The following is a 13,232-nucleotide window of genomic DNA, read 5'->3' as shown; positions in this document are numbered from 1 at the left end:
CGATTTTCGGAAAATCGCGATTTTGCGCGGGCATGTTTTCAATGGAATTTAGTCTCGAATTTAGCCTCTCATTAAACTGGCCGTAACTCCACAAAACGTAGCCTGAGGGCTCTGAAACTTCTAGGGTGCGTCCGTCAGGTCACTAGGAGCGTCCCCAGTGGGTTTTCTCAGAATCGGGTTCGGGGTCCGATTTTCGGAAAATCGCGATTTTGCGCGGGCATGTTTTCAATGGAATTTAGTCTCGAATTTAGCCTCTCATTAAACTGGCCGTAACTCCACAAAACGTAGCCTGAGGGCTCTGAAACTTCTAGGGTGCGTCCGTCAGGTCACTAGGAGCGTCCCCAGTGGGTTTTCTCAGAATCGGGTTCGGGGTCCGATTTTCGGAAAATCGCGATTTTGCGCGGGCATGTTTTCAATGGAGATGAGGCTCGAATTTAGCCTCTCATTAAACTGGCCGTAACTCCACAAAACGTAGCCTGAGGGCTCTGAAACTTCTAGGGTGCGTCCGTCAGGTCACTAGGAGCGTCCCCAGTGGGTTTTCTCAGAATCGGGTTCGGGGTCCGATTTTCGGAAAATCGCGATTTTGCGCGGGCATGTTTTCAATGGAAATGAGGCCTGAATTTAGCCTCTCATTAAACTGTCCGTAACTCCACAAAACGTAGCCCGAGGGCTCTGAAACTTCTAGGGTGCGTCCGTCAGGTCACTAGGAGCGTCCCCAGTGGGTTTTCTCAGAATCGGGTTCGGGGTCCGATTTTCGGAAAATCGCGATTTTGCGCGGGCATGTTTTCAATGGAATTTAGTCTCGAATTTAGCCTCTCATTAAACTGGCCGTAACTCCACAAAACGTAGCCTGAGGGCTCTGAAACTTCTAGGGTGCGTCCGTCAGGTCACTAGGAGCGTCCCCAGTGGGTTTTCTCAGAATCGGGTTCGGGGTCCGATTTTCGGAAAATCGCGATTTTGCGCGGGCATGTTTTCAATGGAATTTAGTCTCGAATTTCGCCTCTCATTAAACTGGCCGTAACTCCACAAAACGTAGCCTGAGGGCTCTGAAACTTCTAGGGTGCGTCCGTCAGGTCACTAGGAGCGTCCCCAGTGGGTTTTCTCAGAATCGGGTTCGGGGTCCGATTTTCGGAAAATCGCGATTTTGCGCGGGCATGTTTTCAATGGAGATGAGGCCCGAATTTAGCCTCTCATTAAACTGGCCGTAACTCCACAAAACGTAGCCCGAGGGCTCTGAAACTTCTAGGGTGCGTCCGTCAGGTCACTAGGAGCGTCCCCAGTGGGTTTTCTCAGGATCGGGTTCGGGGTCCGATTTTCGGAAAATCGCGATTTTGCGCGGGCATGTTTTCAATGGAAATGAGGCCCGAATTTAGCCTCTCATTAAACTGGCCGTAACTCCACAAAACGTAGCCCGAGGGCTCTGAAACTTCTAGGGTGCGTCCGTCAGGTCACTAGGAGCGTCCCCAGTGGGTTTTCTCAGAATCGGGTTTGGGGTCCGAATTTCGGAAAATCGCGATTTTGCGCGGGCATGTTTTCAATGGAATTTAGTCTCGAATTTAGCCTCTCATTAAACTGGCCGTAACTCCACAAAACGTAGCCCGAGGGCTCTGAAACTTCTAGGGTGCGTCCGTCAGGTCACTAGGAGCGTCCCCAGTGGGTTTTCTCAGAATCGGGTTCAGGGTCCGATTTTCGGAAAATCGCGATTTTGCGCGGGCATGTTTTCAATGGAAATGAGGCCCGAATTTAGCCTCTCATTAAACTGGCCGTAACTCCACAAAACGTAGCCCGAGGGCTCTGAAACTTCTAGGGTGCGTCCGTCAGGTCACTAGGAGCGTCCCCAGTGAATTTTCTCAGAATCGGGTTCGGGGTCCGATTTTCGGAAAATCGCGATTTTGCGCGGGCATGTTTTCAATGGAATTTAGTCTCGAATTTAGCCTCTCATTAAACTGGCCGTAACTCCACAAAACGTAGCCCGAGGGCTCTGAAACTTCTAGGGTGCGTCCGTCAGGTCACTAGGAGCGTCCCCAGTGGGTTTTCTCAGAATCGAGTTCAGGGTCCGATTTTCGGAAAATCGCGATTTTGCGCGGGCATGTTTTCAATGGAAATGAGGCCCGAATTTAGCCTCTCATTAAACTGGCCGTAACTCCACAAAACGTAGCCCGAGGGCTCTGAAACTTCTAGGGTGCGTCCGTCAGGTCACTAGGAGCGTCCCCAGTGGGTTTTCTCAGAATCGGGTTCGGGGTCCGATTTTCGGAAAATCGCGATTTTGCGCGGGCATGTTTTCAATGGAATTTAGTCTCGAATTTAGCCTCTCATTAAACTGGCCGTAACTCCACAAAACGTAGCCCGAGGGCTCTGAAACTTCTAGGGTGCGTCCGTCAGGTCACTAGGAGCGTCCCCAGTGGGTTTTCTCAGCATCGGGTTTGGGGTCCGATTTTCGGAAAATCGCGATTTTGCGCGGGCATGTTTTCAATGGAAATGAGGCCCGAATTTAGCCTCTCATTAAACTGGCCTTAACTCCACAAAACGTAGCCCGAGGGCTCTGAAACTTCTAGGGTGCGTCCGTCAGGTCACTAGGAGCGTCCCCAGTGGGTTTTCTCAGAATCGGGTTCAGGGTCCGATTTTCGGAAAATCGCGATTTTGCGCGGGCATGTTTTCAATGGAAATGAGGCCCGAATTTAGCCTCTCATTAAACTGGCCGTAACTCCACAAAACGTAGCCCGAGGGCTCTGAAACTTCTAGGGTGCGTCCGTCAGGTCACTAGGAGCGTCCCCAGTGGGTTTTCTCAGAATCGGGTTCAGGGTCCGATTTTCGGAAAATCGCGATTTTGCGCGGGCATGTTTTCAATGGAAATGAGGCCCGAATTTAGCCTCTCATTAAACTGGCCGTAACTCCACAAAACGTAGCCCGAGGGCTCTGAAACTTCTAGGGTGCGTCCGTCAGGTCACTAGGAGCGTCCCCAGTGGGTTTTCTCAGAATCGGGTTCGGGGTCCGATTTTCGGAAAATCGCGATTTTGCGCGGGCATGTTTTCAATGGAAATGAGGCCCGAATTTAGCCTCTCATTAAACTGGCCGTAACTCCACAAAACGTAGCCCGAGGGCTCTGAAACTTCTAGGGTGCGTCCGTCAGGTCACTAGGAGCGTCCCCAGTGGGTTTTCTCAGAATCGGGTTCGGGGTCCGATTTTCGGAAAATCGCGATTTTGCGCGGGCATGTTTTCAATGGAATTTAGTCTCGAATTTAGCCTCTCATTAAACTGGCCGTAACTCCACAAAACGTAGCCTGAGGGCTCTGAAACTTCTAGGGTGCGTCCGTCAGGTCACTAGGAGCGTCCCCAGTGGGTTTTCTCAGAATCGGGTTCGGGGTCCGATTTTCGGAAAATCGCGATTTTGCGCGGGCATGTTTTCAATGGAATTTAGTCTCGAATTTAGCCTCTCATTAAACTGGCCGTAACTCCACAAAACGTAGCCTGAGGGCTCTGAAACTTCTAGGGTGCGTCCGTCAGGTCACTAGGAGCGTCCCCAGTGGGTTTTCTCGTAATCGGGTTCGGGGTCCGATTTTCGGAAAATCGCGATTTTGCGCGGGCATGTTTTCAAAGGAGATGAGGCCCGAATTTAGCCTCTCATTAAACTGGCCGTAACTCCACAAAACGTAGCCCGAGGGCTCTGAAACTTCTAGGGTGCGTCCGTCAGGTCACTAGGAGCGTCCCCAGTGGGTTTTCTCAGAATCAGGTTCGGGGTCCGATTTTCGGAAAATCGCGATTTTGCGCGGGCATGTTTTCAATGGAAATGAGGCCCGAATTTAGCCTCTCATTAAACTGTCCGTAACTCCACAAAACGTAGCCCGAGGGCTCTGAAACTTCTAGGGTGCGTCCGTCAGGTCACTAGGAGCGTCCCCAGTGGGTTTTCTCAGAATCGCGTTCGGGGTCCGATTTCGGAAAATCGCGATTTTGCGCGGGCATGTTTTCAATGGAAATGAGGCCCGAATTTAGCCTCTCATTAAACTGTCCGTAACTCCACAAAATGTAGCCCGAGGGCTCTGAAACTTCTAGGGTGCGTCCGTCAGGTCACTAGGAGCGTCCCCAGTGGGTTTTCTCAGAATCGGGTTCGGGGTCCGATTTTCGGAAAATCGCGATTTTGCGCGGGCATGTTTTCAATGGAAATGAGGCCCGAATTTAGCCTCTCATTAAACTGGCTGTAACTCCACAAAACGTAGCCCGAGGGCTCTGAAACTTCTAGGGTGCGTCCGTCAGGTCACTAGGAGCGTCCCCAGTGGGTTTTCTCAGGATCGGGTTCGGGGTCCGATTTTCGGAAAATCGCGATTTTGCGCGGGCATGTTTTCAATGGAAATGAGGCCCGAATTTAGCCTCTCATTAAACTGTCCGTAACTCCACAAAACGTAGCCCGAGGGCTCTGAAACTTCTAGGGTGCGTCCGTCAGGTCACTAGGAGCGTCCCCAGTGGGTTTTCTCAGAATCGGGTTCGGGGTCCGATTTTCGGAAAATCGCGATTTTGCGCGGGCATGTTTTCAATGGGAATGAGGCCCGAATTTAGCCTCTCATTAAACTGGCCGTAACTCCACAAAACGTAGCCCGAGGGCTCTGAAACTTCTAGGGTGCGTCCGTCAGGTCACTAGGAGCGTCCCCAGTGGGTTTTCTCAGAATCGGGTTCGGGGTCCGATTTTCGGAAAATCGCGATTTTGCGCGGGCATGTTTTCAATGGAAATGAGGCCTGAATTTAGCCTCTCATTAAACTGTCCGTAACTCCACAAAACGTAGCCCGAGGGCTCTGAAACTTCTAGGGTGCGTCCGTCAGGTCACTAGGAGCGTCCCCAGTGGGTTTTCTCAGAATCGGGTTCGGGGTCCGATTTTCGGAAAATTGCGATTTTGCGCAGGCATGTTTTCAATGGAATTTAGTCTCGAATTTAGCCTCTCATTAAACTGGCCGTAACTCCACAAAACGTAGCCTGAGGGCTCTGAAACTTCTAGGGTGCGTCCGTCAGGTCACTAGGAGCGTCCCCAGTGGGTTTTCTCAGAATCGGGTTCGGGGTCCGATTTTCGGAAAATCGCGATTTTGCGCGGGCATGTTTTCAATGGAATTTAGTCTCGAATTTAGCCTCTCATTAAACTGGCCGTAACTCCACAAAACGTAGCCTGAGGGCTCTGAAACTTCTAGGGTGCGTCCGTCAGGTCACTAGGAGCGTCCCCAGTGGGTTTTCTCAGAATCGGGTTCAGGGTCCGATTTTCGGAAAATCGCGATTTTGCGCGGGCATGTTTTCAATGGAGATGAGGCCCGAATTTAGCCTCTCATTAAACTGTCCGTAACTCCACAAAACGTAGCCCGAGGGCTCTGAAACTTCTAGGGTGCGTCCGTCAGGTCACTAGGAGCGTCCCCAGTGGGTTTTCTCAGAATCGGGTTCGGGGTCCGATTTTCGGAAAATCGCGATTTTGCGCGGGCATGTTTTCAATGGAGATGAGGCCCGAATTTAGCCTCTCATTAAACTGTCCGTAACTCCACAAAACGTAGCCCGAGGGCTCTGAAACTTCTAGGGTGCGTCCGTCAGGTCACTAGGAGCGTCCCCAGTGGGTTTTCTCAGAATCGGGTTCGGGGTCCGATTTTCGGAAAATCGCGATTTTGCGCAGGCATGTTTTCAATGGGAATGAGGCCCGAATTTAGCCTCTCATTAAACTGGCCGTAACTCCACAAAACGTAGCCCGAGGGCTCTGAAACTTCTAGGGTGCGTCCGTCAGGTCACTAGGAGCGTCCCCAGTGGGTTTTCTCAGAATCGGGTTCGGGGTCCGATTTTCGGAAAATCGCGATTTTGCGCGGGCATGTTTTCAATGGAATTTAGTCTCGAATTTAGCCTCTCATTAAACTGGCCGTAACTCCACATAACGTAGCCTGAGGGCTCTGAAACTTCTAGGGTGCGTCCGTCAGGTCACTAGGAGCGTCCCCAGTGGGTTTTCTCAGAATCGGGTTCGGGGTCCGATTTTCGGAAAATCGCGATTTTGCGCGGGCATGTTTTCAATGGAGATGAGGCCCGAATTTAGCCTCTCATTAAACTGGCCGTAACTCCACAAAACGTAGCCCGAGGGCTCTGAAACTTCTAGGGTGCGTCCGTCAGGTCACTAGGAGCGTCCCCAGTGGGTTTTCTCAGAATCGGGTTCGGGGTCCGATTTTCGGAAAATCGCGATTTTGCGCGGGCATGTTTTCAATGGAAATGAGGCCCGAATTTAGCCTCTCATTAAACTGTCCGTAACTCCACAAAACGTAGCCCGAGGGCTCTGAAACTTCTAGGGTGCGTCCGTCAGGTCACTAGGAGCGTCCCCAGTGGGTTTTCTCAGAATCGGGTTCGGGGTCCGATTTTCGGAAAATCGCGATTTTGCGCAGGCATGTTTTCAATGGGAATGAGGCCCGAATTTAGCCTCTCATTAAACTGTCCGTAACTCCACAAAACGTAGCCCGAGGGCTCTGAAACTTCTAGGGTGCGTCCGTCAGGTCACTAGGAGCGTCCCCAGTGGGTTTTCTCAGAATCGGGTTCGGGGTCCGATTTTCGGAAAATCGCGATTTTGCGCGGGCATGTTTTCAATGGAGATGAGGCCCGAATTTAGCCTCTCATTAAACTGTCCGTAACTCCACAAAACGTAGCCCGAGGGCTCTGAAACTTCTAGGGTGCGTCCGTCAGGTCACTAGGAGCGTCCCCAGTGGGTTTTCTCAGAATCGGGTTCGGGGTCCGATTTTCGGAAAATCGCGATTTTGCGCAGGCATGTTTTCAATGGGAATGAGGCCCGAATTTAGCCTCTCATTAAACTGGCCGTAACTCCACAAAACGTAGCCCGAGGGCTCTGAAACTTCTAGGGTGCGTCCGTCAGGTCACTAGGAGCGTCCCCAGTGGGTTTTCTCAGAATCGGGTTCGGGGTCCGATTTTCGGAAAATCGCGATTTTGCGCGGGCATGTTTTCAATGGAAATGAGGCCCGAATTTAGCCTCTCATTAAACTGTCCGTAACTCCACAAAACGTAGCCCGAGGGCTCTGAAACTTCTAGGGTGCGTCCGTCAGGTCACTAGGAGCGTCCCCAGTGGGTTTTCTCAGAATCGGGTTCAGGGTCCGATTTTCGGAAAATCGCGATTTTGCGCGGGCATGTTTTCAATGGAGATGAGGCCCGAATTTAGCCTCTCATTAAACTGGCCGTAACTCCACAAAACGTAGCCCGAGGGCTCTGAAACTTCTAGGGTGCGTCCGTCAGGTCACTAGGAGCGTCCCCAGTGGGTTTTCTCAGAATCGGGTTCGGGGTCCGATTTTCGGAAAATCGCGATTTTGCGCGGGCATGTTTTCAATGGAAATGAGGCCCGAATTTAGCCTCTCATTAAACTGTCCGTAACTCCACAAAACGTAGCCCGAGGGCTCTGAAACTTCTAGGGTGCGTCCGTCAGGTCACTAGGAGCGTCCCCAGTGGGTTTTCTCAGAATCGGGTTCGGGGTCCGATTTTCGGAAAATCGCGATTTTGCGCAGGCATGTTTTCAATGGGAATGAGGCCCGAATTTAGCCTCTCATTAAACTGGCCGTAACTCCACAAAACGTAGCCCGAGGGCTCTGAAACTTCTAGGGTGCGTCCGTCAGGTCACTAGGAGCGTCCCCAGTGGGTTTTCTCAGAATCGGGTTCGGGGTCCGATTTTCGGAAAATCGCGATTTTGCGCGGGCATGTTTTCAATGGAAATGAGGCCTGAATTTAGCCTCTCATTAAACTGTCCGTAACTCCACAAAACGTAGCCCGAGGGCTCTGAAACTTCTAGGGTGCGTCCGTCAGGTCACTAGGAGCGTCCCCAGTGGGTTTTCTCAGAATCGGGTTCGGGGTCCGATTTTCGGAAAATCGCGATTTTGCGCGGGCATGTTTTCAATGGAATTTAGTCTCGAATTTAGCCTCTCATTAAACTGGCCGTAACTCCACAAAACGTAGCCTGAGGGCTCTGAAACTTCTAGGGTGCGTCCGTCAGGTCACTAGGAGCGTCCCCAGTGGGTTTTCTCAGAATCGGGTTCGGGGTCCGATTTTCGGAAAATCGCGATTTTGCGCGGGCATGTTTTCAATGGAATTTAGTCTCGAATTTAGCCTCTCATTAAACTGGCCGTAACTCCACAAAACGTAGCCTGAGGGCTCTGAAACTTCTAGGGTGCGTCCGTCAGGTCACTAGGAGCGTCCCCAGTGGGTTTTCTCAGAATCGGGTTCGGGGTCCGATTTTCGGAAAATCGCGATTTTGCGCGGGCATGTTTTCAATGGAGATGAGGCCCGAATTTAGCCTCTCATTAAACTGGCCGTAACTCCACAAAACGTAGCCCGAGGGCTCTGAAACTTCTAGGGTGCGTCCGTCAGGTCACTAGGAGCGTCCCCAGTGGGTTTTCTCAGAATCGGGTTCGGGGTCCGATTTTCGGAAAATCGCGATTTTGCGCGGGCATGTTTTCAATGGAAATGAGGCCCGAATTTAGCCTCTCATTAAACTGTCCGTAACTCCACAAAACGTAGCCCGAGGGCTCTGAAACTTCTAGGGTGCGTCCGTCAGGTCACTAGGAGCGTCCCCAGTGGGTTTTCTCAGAATCGGGTTCGGGGTCCGATTTTCGGAAAATCGCGATTTTGCGCGGGCATGTTTTCAATGGAAATGAGGCCCGAATTTAGCCTCTCATTAAACTGGCCGTAACTCCACAAAACGTAGCCCGAGGGCTCTGAAACTTCTAGGGTGCGTCCGTCAGGTCACTAGGAGCGTCCCCAGTGGGTTTTCTCAGAATCGGGTTCAGGGTCCGATTTTCGGAAAATCGCGATTTTGCGCGGGCATGTTTTCAATGGAAATGAGGCCCGAATTTAGCCTCTCATTAAACTGGCCGTAACTCCACAAAACGTAGCCCGAGGGCTCTGAAACTTCTAGGGTGCGTCCGTCAGGTCACTAGGAGCGTCCCCAGTGGGTTTTCTCAGGATCGGGTTCGGGGTCCGATTTTCGGAAAATCGCGATTTTGCGCGGGCATGTTTTCAATGGAAATGAGGCCCGAATTTAGCCTCTCATTAAACTGTCCGTAACTCCACAAAACGTAGCCCGAGGGCTCTGAAACTTCTAGGGTGCGTCCGTCAGGTCACTAGGAGCGTCCCCAGTGGGTTTTCTCAGAATCGGGTTCGGGGTCCGATTTTCGGAAAATCGCGATTTTGCGCGGGCATGTTTTCAATGGAAATGAGGCCCGAATTTAGCCTCTCATTAAACTGGCCGTAACTCCACAAAACGTAGCCCGAGGGCTCTGAAACTTCTAGGGTGCGTCCGTCAGGTCACTAGGAGCGTCCCCAGTGGGTTTTCTCAGAATCGGGTTCAGGGTCCGATTTTCGGAAAATCGCAATTTTGCGCGGGCATGTTTTCAATGGAAATGAGGCCCGAATTTAGCCTCTCATTAAACTGGCCGTAACTCCACAAAACGTAGCCCGAGGGCTCTGAAACTTCTAGGGTGCGTCCGTCAGGTCACTAGGAGCGTCCCCAGTGGGTTTTCTCAGGATCGGGTTCGGGGTCCGATTTTCGGAAAATCGCGATTTTGCGCGGGCATGTTTTCAATGGAAATGAGGCCCGAATTTAGCCTCTCATTAAACTGGCCGTAACTCCACAAAACGTAGCCCGAGGGCTCTGAAACTTCTAGGGTGCGTCCGTCAGGTCACTAGGAGCGTCCCCAGTGGGTTTTCTCAGAATCGGGTTCGGGGTCCGATTTTCGGAAAATCGCGATTTTGCGCGGGCATGTTTTCAATGGAATTTAGTCTCGAATTTAGCCTCTCATTAAACTGGCCGTAACTCCACAAAACGTAGCCCGAGGGCTCTGAAACTTCTAGGGTGCGTCCGTCAGGTCACTAGGAGCGTCCCCAGTGGGTTTTCTCAGAATCGGGTTCAGGGTCCGATTTTCGGAAAATCGCGATTTTGCGCGGGCATGTTTTCAATGGAAATGAGGCCCGAATTTAGCCTCTCATTAAACTGGCCGTAACTCCACAAAACGTAGCCCGAGGGCTCTGAAACTTCTAGGGTGCGTCCGTCAGGTCACTAGGAGCGTCCCCAGTGGGTTTTCTCAGAATCGGGTTCGGGGTCCGATTTTCGGAAAATCGCGATTTTGCGCGGGCATGTTTTCAATGGAAATGAGGCCCGAATTTAGCCTCTCATTAAACTGTCCGTAACTCCACAAAACGTAGCCCGAGGGCTCTGAAACTTCTAGGGTGCGTCCGTCAGGTCACTAGGAGCGTCCCCAGTGGGTTTTCTCAGAATCGGGTTCGGGGTCCGATTTTCGGAAAATCGCGATTTTGCGCGGGCATGTTTTCAATGGAAATGAGGCCCGAATTTAGCCTCTCATTAAACTGGCCGTAACTCCACAAAACGTAGCCCGAGGGCTCTGAAACTTCTAGGGTGCGTCCGTCAGGTCACTAGGAGCGTCCCCAGTGGGTTTTCTCAGAATCGGGTTCAGGGTCCGATTTTCGGAAAATCGCAATTTTGCGCGGGCATGTTTTCAATGGAAATGAGGCCCGAATTTAGCCTCTCATTAAACTGGCCGTAACTCCACAAAACGTAGCCCGAGGGCTCTGAAACTTCTAGGGTGCGTCCGTCAGGTCACTAGGAGCGTCCCCAGTGGGTTTTCTCAGGATCGGGTTCGGGGTCCGATTTTCGGAAAATCGCGATTTTGCGCGGGCATGTTTTCAATGGAAATGAGGCCCGAATTTAGCCTCTCATTAAACTGGCCGTAACTCCACAAAACGTAGCCCGAGGGCTCTGAAACTTCTAGGGTGCGTCCGTCAGGTCACTAGGAGCGTCCCCAGTGGGTTTTCTCAGAATCGGGTTCGGGGTCCGATTTTCGGAAAATCGCGATTTTGCGCGGGCATGTTTTCAATGGAATTTAGTCTCGAATTTAGCCTCTCATTAAACTGGCCGTAACTCCACAAAACGTAGCCCGAGGGCTCTGAAACTTCTAGGGTGCGTCCGTCAGGTCACTAGGAGCGTCCCCAGTGGGTTTTCTCAGAATCGGGTTCAGGGTCCGATTTTCGGAAAATCGCGATTTTGCGCGGGCATGTTTTCAATGGAAATGAGGCCCGAATTTAGCCTCTCATTAAACTGGCCGTAACTCCACAAAACGTAGCCCGAGGGCTCTGAAACTTCTAGGGTGCGTCCGTCAGGTCACTAGGAGCGTCCCCAGTGGGTTTTCTCAGAATCGGGTTCGGGGTCCGATTTTCGGAAAATCGCGATTTTGCGCGGGCATGTTTTCAATGGAATTTAGTCTCGAATTTAGCCTCTCATTAAACTGGCCGTAACTCCACAAAACGTAGCCCGAGGGCTCTGAAACTTCTAGGGTGCGTCCGTCAGGTCACTAGGAGCGTCCCCAGTGGGTTTTCTCAGAATCGGGTTCAGGGTCCGATTTTCGGAAAATCGCGATTTTGCGCGGGCATGTTTTCAATGGAAATGAGGCCCGAATTTAGCCTCTCATTAAACTGGCCGTAACTCCACAAAACGTAGCCCGAGGGCTCTGAAACTTCTAGGGTGCGTCCGTCAGGTCACTAGGAGCGTCCCCAGTGGGTTTTCTCAGAATCGGGTTCAGGGTCCGATTTTCGGAAAATCGCGATTTTGCGCGGGCATGTTTTCAATGGAAATGAGGCCCGAATTTAGCCTCTCATTAAACTGGCCGTAACTCCACAAAACGTAGCCCGAGGGCTCTGAAACTTCTAGGGTGCGTCCGTCAGGTCACTAGGAGCGTCCCCAGTGGGTTTTCTCAGAATCGGGTTCGGGGTCCGATTTTCGGAAAATCGCGATTTTGCGCGGGCATGTTTTCAATGGAATTTAGGCCCGAATTTAGCCTCTCATTAAACTAGCCGTAACTCCACAAAACGTAGCCCGAGGGCTCTGAAACTTCTAGGGTGCGTCCGTCAGGTCACTAGGAGCGTCCCCAGTGGGTTTTCTCAGAATCGGGTTCGGGGTCCGATTTTCGGAAAATCGCGATTTTGCGCGGGCATGTTTTCAATGGAAATGAGGCCCGAATTTAGCCTCTCATTAAACTGTCCGTAACTCCACAAAACGTAGCCCGAGGGCTCTGAAACTTCTAGGGTGCGTCCGTCAGGTCACTAGGAGCGTCCCCAGTGGGTTTTCTCAGAATCGGGTTCAGGGTCCGATTTTCGGAAAATCGCGATTTTGCGCGGGCATGTTTTCAATGGAAATGAGGCCCGAATTTAGCCTCTCATTAAACTGGCCGTAACTCCACAAAACGTAGCCCGAGGGCTCTGAAACTTCTAGGGTGCGTCCGTCAGGTCACTAGGAGCGTCCCCAGTGGGTTTTCTCAGAATCGGGTTCGGGGTCCGATTTTCGGAAAATCGCGATTTTGCGCGAGCATGTTTTCAATGGGAATGAGGCCCGAATTTAGCCTCTCATTAAACTGGCCGTAACTCCACAAAACGTAGCCCGAGGGCTCTGAAACTTCTAGGGTGCGTCCGTCAGGTCACTAGGAGCGTCCCCAGTGGGTTTTCTCAGAATCGGGTTCGGGGTCTGATTTTCGGAAAATCGCGATTTTGCGCAGGCATGTTTTCAATGGGAATGAGGCCCGAATTTAGCCTCTCATTAAACTGGCCGTAACTCCACAAAACGTAGCCCGAGGGCTCTGAAACTTCTAGGGTGCGTCCGTCAGGTCACTAGGAGCGTCCCCAGTGGGTTTTCTCAGAATCGGGTTCGGGGTCCGATTTTCGGAAAATCGCGATTTTGCGCGGGCATGTTTTCAATGGAAATGAGGCCCGAATTTAGCCTCTCATTAAACTGGCCGTAACTCCACAAAACGTAGCCCGAGGGCTCTGAAACTTCTAGGGTGCGTCCGTCAGGTCACTAGGAGCGTCCCCAGTGGGTTTTCTCAGAATCGGGTTCAGGGTCCGATTTTCGGAAAATCGCGATTTTGCGCGGGCATGTTTTCAATGGAATTTAGTCTCGAATTTAGCCTTTCATTAAACTGGCCGTAACTCCACAAAACGTAGCCTGAGGGCTCTGAAACTTCTAGGGTGCGTCCGTCAGGTCACTAGGAGCGTCCCCAGTGGGTTTTCTCAGAATCGGGTTCGGGGTCCGATTTTCGGAAAATCGCGATTTTGCGCGGGCATGTTTTCAATGGAATTTAGTCTCGAATTTAGCCTCTCATTAAACTGGCCGTAACTCCACAAAACGTAGCCTGAGGGCTCTGAAACTTCTAGGGTGCGTCCGTCAGGTCAC

The sequence above is a fragment of the Halichoeres trimaculatus genome, unplaced genomic scaffold, assembly GCF_033239565.1.
Source record: "Halichoeres trimaculatus isolate MK-OKI-2021-1 unplaced genomic scaffold, fHalTri1.1 fHalTri1_scaffold_7, whole genome shotgun sequence".
In the NCBI taxonomy this organism is placed as follows: Eukaryota; Metazoa; Chordata; class Actinopteri; order Labriformes; family Labridae; genus Halichoeres; species Halichoeres trimaculatus.
Note: the sequence above shows the minus strand (reverse complement) of the source record.